At 31.6% G+C, this 13684-nt stretch overlaps 1 protein-coding gene across 9 annotated transcripts in view; it reads left to right on the top strand.

Moving 5' to 3' along the window:
* Positions 1-13684, top strand: part of CCSER1 (coiled-coil serine rich protein 1) — a 1107668-nt gene that overhangs the window by 683396 nt on the left and 410588 nt on the right. The gene's annotated exons all lie outside the window — the stretch shown is intronic.

The raw sequence follows: 13684 nt of genomic DNA on the forward strand, positions 1-13684 counted from the left end.
TCAGAAGGACCATAAAAGTAGTTAATATGATTATGTGACTTTTAGCTTTCTGGAATTCTCACACACACACACACACACACACACACACACACACACACACACACACACACACACAATCTCTCTCTCTCTCTCTCTTTCTCTCACCCCCCCCCCACATACTCACAAACGTATGTGGGGAATGTATGTATAAGTTGCATACTTCTTAGCTAAATGAGGAAAGGATTCCTGGTCCTGGAGAGAATCAAAGTTTTCCTTCTTGTTAAGATGCTAAGGAAATTTCTCCCTTGGAAACTTTATGAAGGATACACTGGAAGAAAATAAACAATAGCATTATAATGAACAATAATGATTTTTCATGTGGCTATTTCTTATAATGATACCTAATGAAAGCTGAGGAAATAATATTAAAGTACAACTCTGAAAAGGCATTTGTGCTAATGTGATCTTAGTATTCAGCTGAAAGGAACAGAATATGCTTACTATAATCTCCTCAATTAAATATTTGTTCATTAAGTATTAAGAATAAAAACTTGCTTTAATTTTCCATTTAAACACTCCTTTTTTTCCCCAGAGTCACCCTTTTTCTTTATGTGTATTAAAGATAAACATTTTAAGATTTAAGTTGTATCAGTCTAAACATTCCTGATTACTTTTATTAAGTGGTTTTAAAGATCAAAACTATTTCACAAAATAACTTCTAGAAGTAATGTTAAAAATAAATAGCATCCCTTAAAAAGAATGACTTCAAGGATGAGATGAACTGGTATACTTTTTAATAAGTCCGTTGAAATAAGAAGTTATATGGGTAGATTCTAGTTTAGATAATTCCATTCTTGTCTTGAAATTACTGAAGTCCTGCCACTAAAAAGAAAATGTGTTTTAGAATGTTTCCTTTGATACAGATGAAGAGGTTTTGGAGATTCTGGTATAATTCTTTGCGGTGCTATAAATGAAGTTCTGATTTAGTCTGCCATTTAACCCCCATTGGCTCTGTTCTCATTCTGTCAATCTTTATAATCTCTTTAATTTTGCAATCTTTTGAAGTATGAGTATGATCTCTATCATTACTCTAAAAATTCTACAAATATGAATACTTAGAGTGGTTAATCATTAAAAGGATCAAATCTAAGAAAAATTCAAGATTTATTCCCAAGAGAAACTTAGTCTATTTTTCGTTCTTTATGATCATAGAGGGCAAATTCAGTTTAATCTAGAGTTGTGTATTTAGATCCCACATTAACTTTTACCATTTAATGGATTAAAATGTGTTCTTTTGATGTCAAGAATTCCATTTACTCAAATTATACATCTATTCCAGAATCAGAATCTTAAACTCATTGAATGAAAATAATATAAATTTTTACATTAACAATTAATTCTGTTTTCCTTGGAACTTTCTCTTGTCAAAATAGGATTTTACACTAAATTGTGTCTCATATTTACTGTAAATCATCAGTAAAAAATGTAAAATTATAGTTACCTTTTAACATTATATACTTTTCTAAAGAGATTCATCCTTTATTTTATACCAATCTAATTTGCAAAGATATAAATGATTAGTGTATAATCCATAAAAATCTATTGCTAATTGCTCTGAAAACAAACTAAATTTTTATAAATGATGTTATTGTTTGTATATTATATTTCACAAACTTAAGTCAGTTTGTCATAAATTTGATCCACAGAAATAAATTTAATGCTGCTATATAATATATTCATCCTCTTCTGACCCCCTTCCCTTTTTTTTTTTTTTTTTTTTGACAAATTGTTGTCTTCCGTATCTTGGTCTTAAATTCTTCAGGGAGAAATTCCTACTCCAGAACAGTTCTCTTTGCTATATAGCACTCTGTAATGGCACCACCTCTAATAGCACCCTATGCTATCAGTATCATAGGACTTAAAACATTTTATTTTACTTAGATTTTTAGACTCTGTTTTGCATTTATGATTTAAACTCAGTGATGGCAGAGTTCCAATATAGCATTCTTCTTCTCTATCTCAGGGCTTAGATCCAGAGAATGGCATATAATGGATATGCAGTAAATATTTGTTGAATACATACATGAATAAAATTATCACTCTCCAGTAAAAATGATGATGATAACAGCATTGGTATATCATAGAAAAATAAAAGAAACTTTAAGAAGGGTCCTTCAAAAGCACACTTATAATGCAATCCGTTTCTTATTTACTCTCCAGATAGTTATTTTACTCCTAGATTTTCTTAAAACATCACAGTAGCTAGTGGGCATATCAAGATGAATAAAAGCCAATCTGTGACTTAAGAGGTTTAGCAATCTATTTATGGAGACAGACACCTATCCAAGTAACTATAACACACAGGCATAAATCCTGTAACAGACAAATAGTTTTGAGAAGGGAGTCCCACCTCACAGAGGAGGTGGGATAGAACTGCACATAGACTTGAAACATTTGATTTTTGTTACTTTCCCCACCAAGTCTAAATACAGAATAAAGAGAAAGCCGAATATTCAGCCCCTGCTCATTGTTACCATGGGTTAACGTAGAACAAATTTTTTCAGATCTTTAAGGGATGATATTATTATTGTTGTTGTTGTTGTTATTGTTATTATTAATGTTTATACAGCAACAGTTATTATCCCTTCTGGTTTTTTTTAATAGCAAAACAAATCATAACTGAAGAAGGAAAAGTGAACAATGTTCTCTCGGGTTACTCTTTTCTCAAATGTTAATCTCTTTCCATGGGCTTCAGTTACTTACAACTTTCCAAATCAAATAATGACCCACATTACTCTTCGCATTGGTTAAGATACAATTATGAAGGTACTCATAAAATAGATAGATTCATTATAGTATCTTTAGAATTACCAGCAGTCATTGCATTTAGTGGCACTGGTGTCCTGCACAGCTGCAAAAGGATTAGCCTTAGTCACGTGCAATGCGCAACTGCTTAATGGTAGGCAGTGGTCCCTGGCACCATGGACCAACCCTAAAAATAATGTAACCAGAATAGTAAGCACTGCTCCTTTTGCTTTTGGCCTAATATTAGCCTTAGCAATTGAGATTCTTAATCCACCTGTTTTTTTCCCTTATTGATTTTATTTAAAACAAACAATTCTTGTGGAATATTTGCATTTGATGTTACTGAGTTGGCTGATAACTAATGAGAATGATTGCAATGATATAGGGAACAGAGATTATAGGTCCTGCTGAGAATTTTATTGAGTAATAAATGTAGCTTGAACCATTGCAAATTTTTAAAAACCACTGATGTTTAATATCAAGGTTCTGGGTTTAATATTTTTTTTATCAGTTTTTATATTTATAGGACTATACATTTAATCTCAGAAAAATATCTCAAAAATAGCACCATATTGACAACGATTTAGTGTACAAGTGATTTAGTGCAGAATAGATCTGTTGCCCTGTGAGGTGAAAAATTTTGAGAGCAGGTTTTTTTAGAATAGTAAATCAGAAGTGTATAGGTGATGGTACATTTTGAAAGCCCATTTAAAATATATAGTGGTAAATTTTTACTAAAAATTCAGGAGTATAATAATGTATTATTTCCTTTTTGTAGTCTTAATGATTCAAACATCTAATACATAGCTGGATTATCTTTTTTTTTTTTTTTTTGGTCTGTTTATATACTTCCCAACTTAAGGACAGTTTACATCTTTTCAGTTTCTTAAATTTCCCAGTAAAAATAATGATGAACTCTATTTAATAATCCTTTCTTCCTTCTCTCCATAAAGATAGAAGGCCAAGATGTTTGGATTGTATTTGCATATGTGATTCTCAGTCATAAGTGCCAAGAATGTTTTCTGATGAGAAATATGAATCTGTTGTATTTTTTAAAAAATCAATCTATTAATATAACATAATACTTAACAAAATACTTAGGTTTATTAATCTATTACATTAATCTATTATAAAGCTTACTTAATCTTATGAACACAATTGTGTCATTTGACAAAATTGCAAGTCATCTTGTAGCTTTAACATGATGATGTTGCAACTGTGACTTTAAACTACTTTTTAAAAATAGCCTTTTTAGCAAAAAGATAAAAACTAATAATCATGAGATCATTTTAACTTTTGCAAAATGATATCAAGTGTGTATACACAAAATTCTTTTCGTCATTGTTATTACTTGCTTGAGTTCTATGTGCCTGTCAAATTAAAAATAATGTTGTGTTAGACTAAGGATTTTTTTTTAAAGGGCATCTGATGTTACTGCCTTTTTAACACTGAGTGGCCAGGCTTACAGAGAGAAACATCTTAATGAAAAAACTTCAATAGGAGCTTTCAAACATTCAAAACCTCTATTTATGAAAGCTTCTCTAATATTCCTAGATTTAATGTTTAAGCACTGCCTGATTTGCTCATGAGTAAAAAGATTTTGTCTGGTATTATCATTTCATGTATTTCTGAGTAATTTATTTATACAGTAAGAAGTATTATTTCTCAGTTCTTTACAGCTTCGTTCTGGTTGATGAAACAAGGTCATGGAAACACTATTTAGTTTTTGGCCTCCAGGACCTTGTCCTTTTGTTTTGTGTTAGCACAGGTGGGAATGAATGAGAGCACATTTCTGTTGTTTTTCATCAGCTAAGAGAAGGGCTTTGGGAGAGAAGCATAAAGTGAGTAGGGAAAGCATTGTCCTGGGTACCTCTTTGTATATTCAGTCTGAGCATTATATATCTGACAATCTTGGTATATTTAAACCCTGGAATTACCCTAGGAAACAATTTTTTTGGTCTACCTTTATCTAACTTCAAGTAAATAGCCTTGAAAGCCACTCTGCCTAGACTTGTGGCAATAGAGTTAACACAAGCTTTCCTTCCATCAAATGATTGCCCTGACATTGCTAAGGACAGGTCCTTTTGTCAGCAGAGAGAATACAATTAATAGTGTTCCACTGTGAAGTTGTTGCTGTTTAGTCTTTAGTGAAAACTATGGTTCTGCCATTTAGCACATTAAGACCACTTCTCATTTTATTGTATTTTACACATCACAAAACGTTTTTGCACACATACATTATCAAGATTGATTTTCATAATTGAATGAGATGGGAATGAACTTTCTGATTGTTAAATGCCCAAGACATTCCTGGGATTTCCTGCAACCTGGGATCTTTTTTTTTAAATTGAAGTATAGTTGATTTACAATGTTGTTAGTTTCAGGTATGCAGTAAAGTAATTCAGTTATACATACATATATATATATACTTTTTCAGATTTTTTTTCCATTATAGGTTATTACAAGATACTGAATATAGTTCCTGTGCTATATAGTAGGTCCTTGTTATTTACATATTTTATACATAATAGTGTTTATCTGTTACTCTCAGACTCCTAATTTATCCCTCTCTTGACCTTCCTTCCCCTTTGGTAGCCATAAGTTTGTTTTCTATGTCTGTGAGTTTCTTTCTGTTTTGTAAATAAGTTGATTTGTATCAATGTTTTTAGCTTTCACATATAAGTGATATAATGTGATATTTGTCTTTGACTTGCTTCACTTACTATGATAATCCACATTAGGTCCATCCGTGTTGCTGCAAATGGCACTATTTTCTCCTTTTTTATGGCTAAATAATATTTTATTGTGTATATACACCACATCTTGATCCAGTCATCTGTTGGTGGACATTTATGTTGCTTCCTTGTCTTGGCTATTGTAAATAGTGTTGCTGTCAACATTGGGGTGCATGTATCTTTTCGAGTTAGAGTCCCCTCTGGATATATGCCCAGGGGTGGGATTGCTGAATCATATGGTGACTCTGTTTTTAGTTTTTTTAAGGAATGCCCATACTATTCATATTGACTACACCAATTTATATTCCCACCAACAGTGTAAGAGGGTTCCCTTTTCTCTACACTCTCCTGCACTTATTATCTGTAGACTTTTTGATAATGTCCATTATTTAGTATTGCTTGTCCATTTCAAATCTTAGAAATCTATACCTATCTTTTTAATGTAGGTTAAAGCCTCCAAATATTACCAAGTGAAAATAATAAAAGAAAAACTTACAGGACCAATTCTGATAGGTTTGATAAATGATGTCAGGTTTTTCTCTCTGACTGACTTGCTGCTGCTTCTACCCCTGGTCACTTTCACTGCTTCTGCTTCTCTGCTTCAGCCCCCCTCCCCTAACCACCACCACTTGTGCTTATAAGAGCTGCTATATTCTTTAAACATTGTATTCTATAAAAGTTTTATCCTGTAAACCTTAAATCATCCTCACCATTCAGAAATTTTTTGAATACTCGGCAACTAAGCTTCTTATAATACCTTTACATTAAGCAGTTATACTCACTGTGCGATACGAAATTCTTGCTGTTTTTTTTTAAACAAAGCCAGATTATTATTTCTTGACAAATTCAAAACAAATATAAAAATAGATTTAAAAATATTAGATACCTACTTCATGCATAATCCTGAATGAGAGATTAAGTCAAATTGGCTTATGCTGAAAATAATAAATATCATAAAATTATAAAGATGAATCATGAATTTTTTCCCTATAATGCAAAATTTGGATTGCTATACCAAAGGTAATTCTATTATGTTTATGTAGGACTGGGAGGTGACAACGTTTGACACAGAAAAGTTCAGGTTTAGAGAGAATTAAACCCACAGTTTATCTCAGTAGAAATTGTGAGGGTAAATTACTTTTCAAAGTTTTGGGTTTGCTTTAAAGTAAGAGTACAGTGTAAATGCACACATAATGTATAGCTCACTGGCCCAAAATATGAAGCATTTTCTGAAGGAAACTAATAACCTGTACTTATTTCCATCCTATACTTATTGAATGGTACTAGTCTATACATCTATTCTTTATCTAATAACTCATCTTACCATTATGTAATCTGAGCATAATAACATTACAGACAGGTCACGTTTTCATTATAAACTTACTTTATCAATATATTTAATAAGTTTATGTTTTTCAAATACTATAATTTTTAGTTTCAAATGAATTGGACTGTATAACAGCAAAGTTCTATCTGTACTGTTAGACTAGTAAAAGTAGGTTATAATGGAAAAATAATGCCTATTCAAATTTTAATTAGACCTACATCTTTTCATATTTATTTTTTACCAGTTTGTTTTTACTAATCTGCTACTGTGATTAGGTGCTATCTCTGTTCATCACATAAAATTAAAGTCAGAGTCCTGGTCATTTAAATGGATGGAAGGAAGAAGGAAAGGAAAGAGGGGAGGGAGGAAAAAATTTAATTTTAACAAAGGGCCTGAATAATCCATAGGCAAGATGCTTTGGCATACATTACACAGGTTTTATCAACAGTTTCATATAAATGATACTTTTCAGTGGTAGGAGTTTATTTTTCTAAAATGTTGTTTTCCATATTTAATTTATTACCAAAATTGATTTTTGTATTTGAAAGAAAATAATATTTAAATCTCTGTTAACAAGTGCTTATTATAAAGTTGATACCAATATTAGTAGTTAATTTTATATGTTAAAGATTGCTTTTACTCATGCAAAAATATAATCTTTCAGTTTCACATCAGTATATTAAAGGCCATTCAATAACTAGAGAAAAAACTTCAGTTTTAGTGTCTGGAAAGTTTCTTTTCAGTTCATGTATTTTTTTTTGCCTTTTATACTATTAAAATAGTGCACGTTCCATGTTTATAAAAATCTTAAGAGTTATTCAAATATGAAATGATAAGGATTAATTTTTGTAAGCATAAATAAATTACACATAGGCTTGGTACTTCATTAAGGTTTTATTTAAAACAGTTTATGCTCATTCTTCTAAGAATACTTACTACTGAACAGATTTCTTATTTGGCTCAAGAGTCCTTTGCCTACATTCACGCAATTTACACAAGTTGTTGCCTTAAAGAGGTAGGAAATGTTTGTAAAACAAAAACAACGATAAGTATAGTCTTAATGTCTCTCCATTTTCATTTGAAATTGACTGGATGAGGCTGAATAGTTCTTAGTTTTAAACATGTACTTTTAATTTTTCTCCAAAAGTATAAGTAACAAAATAAATTTGATCTCAGTGAAATGGTTTTTAAATAGTTCCATACTGTTTTATGTCCTGAAAGGCTCCTGAATATATCAGCGGAAAAAAACACAATTATACAGGATTATTTCTTGTGATTTTAATAAGCAACAAAAAACTTATTCCTTATATATTTTAAATATACTGCAAACTATAGTGTATGTTTAAAATCATCATCATCATCATCAACACCATCATCATCGTTATCATTTTTATTATTTCTACCATGATTATAACCATGAGTTATTGAACATTCTACACAAAGTAACACACAAAATTAATATTTTTCTATTAGAATTACCTCCTATTGCTAATAGCTCTGTGATGCTGATATTCTGAAAAAAGACATTTTATATATGTGTATATATATAAATTATATATAGCATATAATATAAAAGCCATTTAAAGATAAAAAGTAAATTTTTTGCTTTGTTACATAATACGTGGTGTACTAGATGCTATTCATGCAGATAGAAATGCTGTGTCCCTAACTTGTATAACTCCCTGCCTAGTATGTAATGTGGGGAGGGTATGATTTTAGAGAGACTGTTGTTGCTGTTATTGCTGTTTGTTTTGTTAGTTAGGTAACTAGTTAGTTTTGCTTTCAAACTGATTCAAGCATTTTAATGTATTAAGGATAAAGTGGGAGTAAGGAGAGGGAGTTTGAATACAGGAGAAGGAATAAGCAATTAGGAAAGATGCCATAGGAGACGGGAAGAAATAAAGCTCAGAGCTGAGGAACTGGTCTAAATCTGGAAGTACCTGTCTCCCAGGGAGACGTTAGGTGGGACTATAAGAATAAATCAATAAACTGATGAAATTATTGGGGCAAAGCATGGTCAGCAACAGAGAGGGCAGAAAACTAAGGAAGCCTACACCTAAGGGCCTTTATTTTCTTAGTGAAAGCAGAGGTAAGGTCAGGTCTTGAAACCTCCTCACTCTTTCTCTCCATCACCTCATAAGGGAGAAATAAGAGGCCTGAAGGATATGAACAAGTTTTGAAACAACAGCAATGGAGAATGATGGGGAAGAGAATAGATGGGGGAGATACGGAAGGATTAGAAATCATCACTGAAGACATTTTACACTGGAGCCCATCTTCCACCACTATTTCTTTAAATTGCTTTTATTTGTTTATTATTTTTTAATTCCCATTACACTTTTTTAATTTTTTATTGAAATATATTTAGTTTACAATGTTGTATCAATTTCTTGTGTACAACATAACAGTTCAGTCATACATATACATACGTATATTCTTTTTCATACTCTTTTTCATTGTAGGTTACTACAAGATGTTGAATATAGTTCCCTGTGCTATACAGTATAAACTTGTTGTTTATCTATTTTATATAATGGTTTGTATCTGCAAATCTCAAACTCAGTTGCTTTTAATTGTAGATTGAATTTAAGCAGGAAGAGTATCTTCCCCTGCTATGTGAACATGGCAGAGTTACAGAGTTCAGATTGCCTAACCTACAGAGCTACATGATGTTTCTTATTTCTAAGTTGTATGAAAAGAGGAAAAAATTCTAAATAAGGGAGGCTCAGGAAAGTCAGTGATGTACATTCTGAAAGTGTCAACAAAACTTCACCAAACAGGGATTTATCCAAGTGAAATCTGCCCCATGTTGTGAAATCTGACATTTGCTGTGTCCTAAGGCCAGCCTCAGCTTAGTAACTTTACTTCTATATTTAAAACTATATATATTCTGTTGTATAAATATACAATGGAATAGTACTCAGCCACAAAAGAGAATAAAATAATTTCATTTGCAGCAACATGGATGGACCTAGAGATTACCATACTAAGTGGGTAAGCCAGAAAGAGAAAGTAAGATACCATATGATATTACTTACAGGTGGAATCTGAAAAAAAGACACAAATGAGCTTATTTACAAAACAGAAATAGACTCACAGACATAGAAATATATAAAATAGATAAATAACAAAGTCTTACTGTATAGCACAGGGAACTATATTCAATATCATAATAGCTTATAATGCAGAAGAGTATTAAAAGGAATATATATGTATAACTGAATCACTATGCTGTACACCAGAAATTAACACAGCGTTCGTTGTAAACTGACTATACTTCAATAGAAAAAACCACCTCAAAGCATCAATTTAAAAAAATACATACAGTCTGATCATAGGTCTATTTATGTAGCCATGAAGAAGTTCTGTTCTATGGTTTCTTAAAATTCTAGGTCACTAAGAATTTAGGAATTTGATAATACTTCATTGAAACATTTTAAAGAACCATTGTTACAGTGATTTGGTTCTCAATTTGGATGGGAAGAGGATGAAATAACTAGTTTCATTTAGAAAAGCCTCAGTACATAAAACATATAGAGCCATCAAATAATTGTGTTTTTCCTTGGGCACACTCATTTAAACCATAGTTTTAGTTACACATTAATATTTCTCACAATTCTTTCATCTGTTTCCTCACATCAGCCCTCTGTCATGCGCTTCAGCTTCCTTTTCTCAGTGCTTAGCATATCTTAAACTATACTCAGATTTCCCAAAACAAAACTATACCTTCACTAGTATTTCCTTTTTAAATAAATTGTACCAGTCAAGCCAGAAAGCCATTGTTCATCCCACTTCTTCATTCTCTGCTGCAAATCAGTTATCAAATCCTGTTGAATTTATCTCCAATATTCAGCTCATCGTCTTCTCTCACTTGCGCACCACTGGCCTCCTAAGTTATCACTATATCTTCAATCTCAATGCCATTCTCCAGCATCTTCAGTTGAATTCGTCTTACTAAAACATAAATTTTGTGGGATTATTCCCTAGTTAAAATCTTTAATGACTTTCCATTACCCTTAGGATAAATAAGAATCTCCTTAACATGCTTATCAAGCCCTCCATGACCTGGCATCTGCCCACCTCTTTGGCTTCATTTTTTTGTCGTACTTCTAGAGTATGCTAAACTCTTTCTCTACTGATTTTTTTCTTTTTCTTTTTTTAAAGTTCAGTACTACAGTGTCTCAAATGTCTGAGCCTTTTCTTATGCTGCCCTCTCTTCTGCCTGGTACATTACCTCCCTAAGCCCTATCTTTGCCTGGACCGATACTTACCCTACAGTTGTAAATTTAAACATTACTTCCTTCAAGAGATCTCCTTGATTTCTGAAACACTGTTAGATTCCCCACTTTCTGTTCTTACAGCATCCCACACTTCCCCTGTGTTTATGCTCACCTGTATTCTTGTGATAATGACTTTCATTTGACATTTAATTGACTTTTCCCTCCTACTCTCCTCTGTGTGAGAGCACAGATCAAGTTTACCTCCTTCATCTTCATCAGATAGTGTAATGTCTGACACAGCCTCTCAATAAATGATTATTAATGTTACTAGAATGCTGTGAGTTCAAATATGATATGATCATGGATATTTTTATTTTTACTATTCAGAATTTCAGTTTATCTCTCAATGCGCTATTTTTAAATACTTTTCAACATTTATTCCCATTTTTGGGGGGCAAGTTCTTTGCTTATGCCTCTATAAATATATTTATATGTAAATTGATTTATAAAATATCTATTTTGGGCTGAGTTTCTCATTCAGAATGCTCCACATTGGCTACTTCCAAACTTCAAACTTAGTATTTACAGGTTTTATGTAAAACTATTCAGGATTTATTTTGTTAACTATTTAGTTTTCCATTACAAAAGGCATAGTGATGCTTTATTGAGTCTAAAACACAAACGATTTCAGCTTGCTTTATAAGAGAATTCCTCATTAGAGATTGCCTTAGTGATTGCAAAATTTGATTAATAATCAAGAGCATAGAAAGGCAATATTATCAGCTTTGCGCTGGTTTTTGAATGTCCAGATGATGATTTAAAGAACAAATAAGGCAAACCTGTGCCTCCAGTCATGTTTAATCTTATGCACACCTAGAGTTTCTTTTTTATCATAAGCACATTTGCATCTGTTGCCTACCAACAGAGAGGGCAATTAATAATGATGAATAATAATATTATGTAATTCACTCAGAAGAGGCAAATTACATGGATTTTAGAAGTAAATTACATGAAAATTCCCCCTGAAATGCCACAGGAGTCATTGAAAAATGAGATCCTTAGAGCACAGTACATGCCAGACTAGCTTTAGACAGCGTGATGGTTTTGCCTGTAAGTAAATAAGTAAATCTTTGTCATCACATGTGGCTATTTCTTTAAGCTTCCTCTCTAATTATGGGTAACTGTGAACAAATGTGGTATATTCACCTAAGAGCCTTCAAAGAAGAAATATATATAATTTCAAACTCATGATAGCTTTCAAAAATAGAAATTGCCACCAATTTTAATTGAAGTAAAATTTATCAGAACTACCATTAAGAGTGAAAAATATAAGGTACCCATAATCTCTTTGGGAAAAAAAAGGAATAAGAAAGTCAGGATTAAAACTTATCAGCAAGATTTGCTTTGAAAATAAATTCTTAAGACATTGTCTTATTTGGAGTTCAAATTTAAATTTGTATATAAAATGAGAAGTAATATAACTACTTGATATCGTGAATGTTGTTATAGATTCGCAAGTTGTCTGTACTTATTTCTTGAATGATATGTAGCCCTTTGATAACTATTCTCTAATTATCAATAAGTAACTTTAATAAACATTTTATGACTCCTTAAAACATTAACAACACTTTATAAGACCAAGAAAACACAAGGAACTCTGGAGTTTGTACATATAACCAAATATGTTTGGTTTTAAATCATGTCTATCTTACAGTTTGTCATTATAAAGAAGTACGGTAGTTACTTAGATTTTCTTTGTTTCTGTTTTGTCTTTTTTTCCCTACTTGGAAGCTAAGACTCAAGGACATTGAGCCTGATATAAATGTGATCTATTATATACAGTATCGTATGGAAAGCTTTAATCACTTGTGATTATCACTAACTTGAACTACTTGTTGCGTTCCTTTACATCTTTAAAAAATGGGATACTTTGAAGTTAATGTCTTAAGGAAATGTTCTCACAGGAAACATCTTTCCATTAACAGATTATGCCAATAAGAATAAGAAACAACTAACTGTTGAAATTAAATCCTTATATGAATAAGTGGAAAAATTGGCAAGACTGGCTTTTGAATTTATAAGGCAATTTTAAAAGTTCTCCCCAGTTGTTTTTACACAAATCTCTAGCTCTGTCTTTTTCTCTCTTTTCCTACCATTCTTCCTCAATGACTCTTAGGTCACTGTTAGAAGAGAAATTACAGCATACACTGTGCCAATAACCTGAAAGCTACTTTCCATAAGATACTTTTAGCTTTTTATCACATGTACTATTTCCACAGATTATTTTTTATATAGATGCTATTAGAAATGACAGACTTTGAGTAAACTCTTAAGGTAATTATGTAAATCATAAACATTTCAAACTGATTTTTAGGCAATAAATCTAATAAAAATAATTTACTAATTTACAATGACAATGTACATTTGCAGTCTAACTCTTCAGTGCACATACTTTTGTGAAAAGCAAGATGAGTCAAAGCATTATTACTCTTTTTATTCATACATACATTTTTGTGTCTTTTTTTGCAGCTACTTTTGCACTAGAAACATTTTCTCATTTACTTTTAGCTTAATGAAGCTTAGGCTGAATACTTCAGGTACTCAATGCTCATGTATTG

This window comes from Camelus ferus, chromosome 2 (genome assembly GCF_009834535.1).
Source record: "Camelus ferus isolate YT-003-E chromosome 2, BCGSAC_Cfer_1.0, whole genome shotgun sequence".
NCBI classification, from domain to species: Eukaryota; Metazoa; Chordata; class Mammalia; order Artiodactyla; family Camelidae; genus Camelus; species Camelus ferus.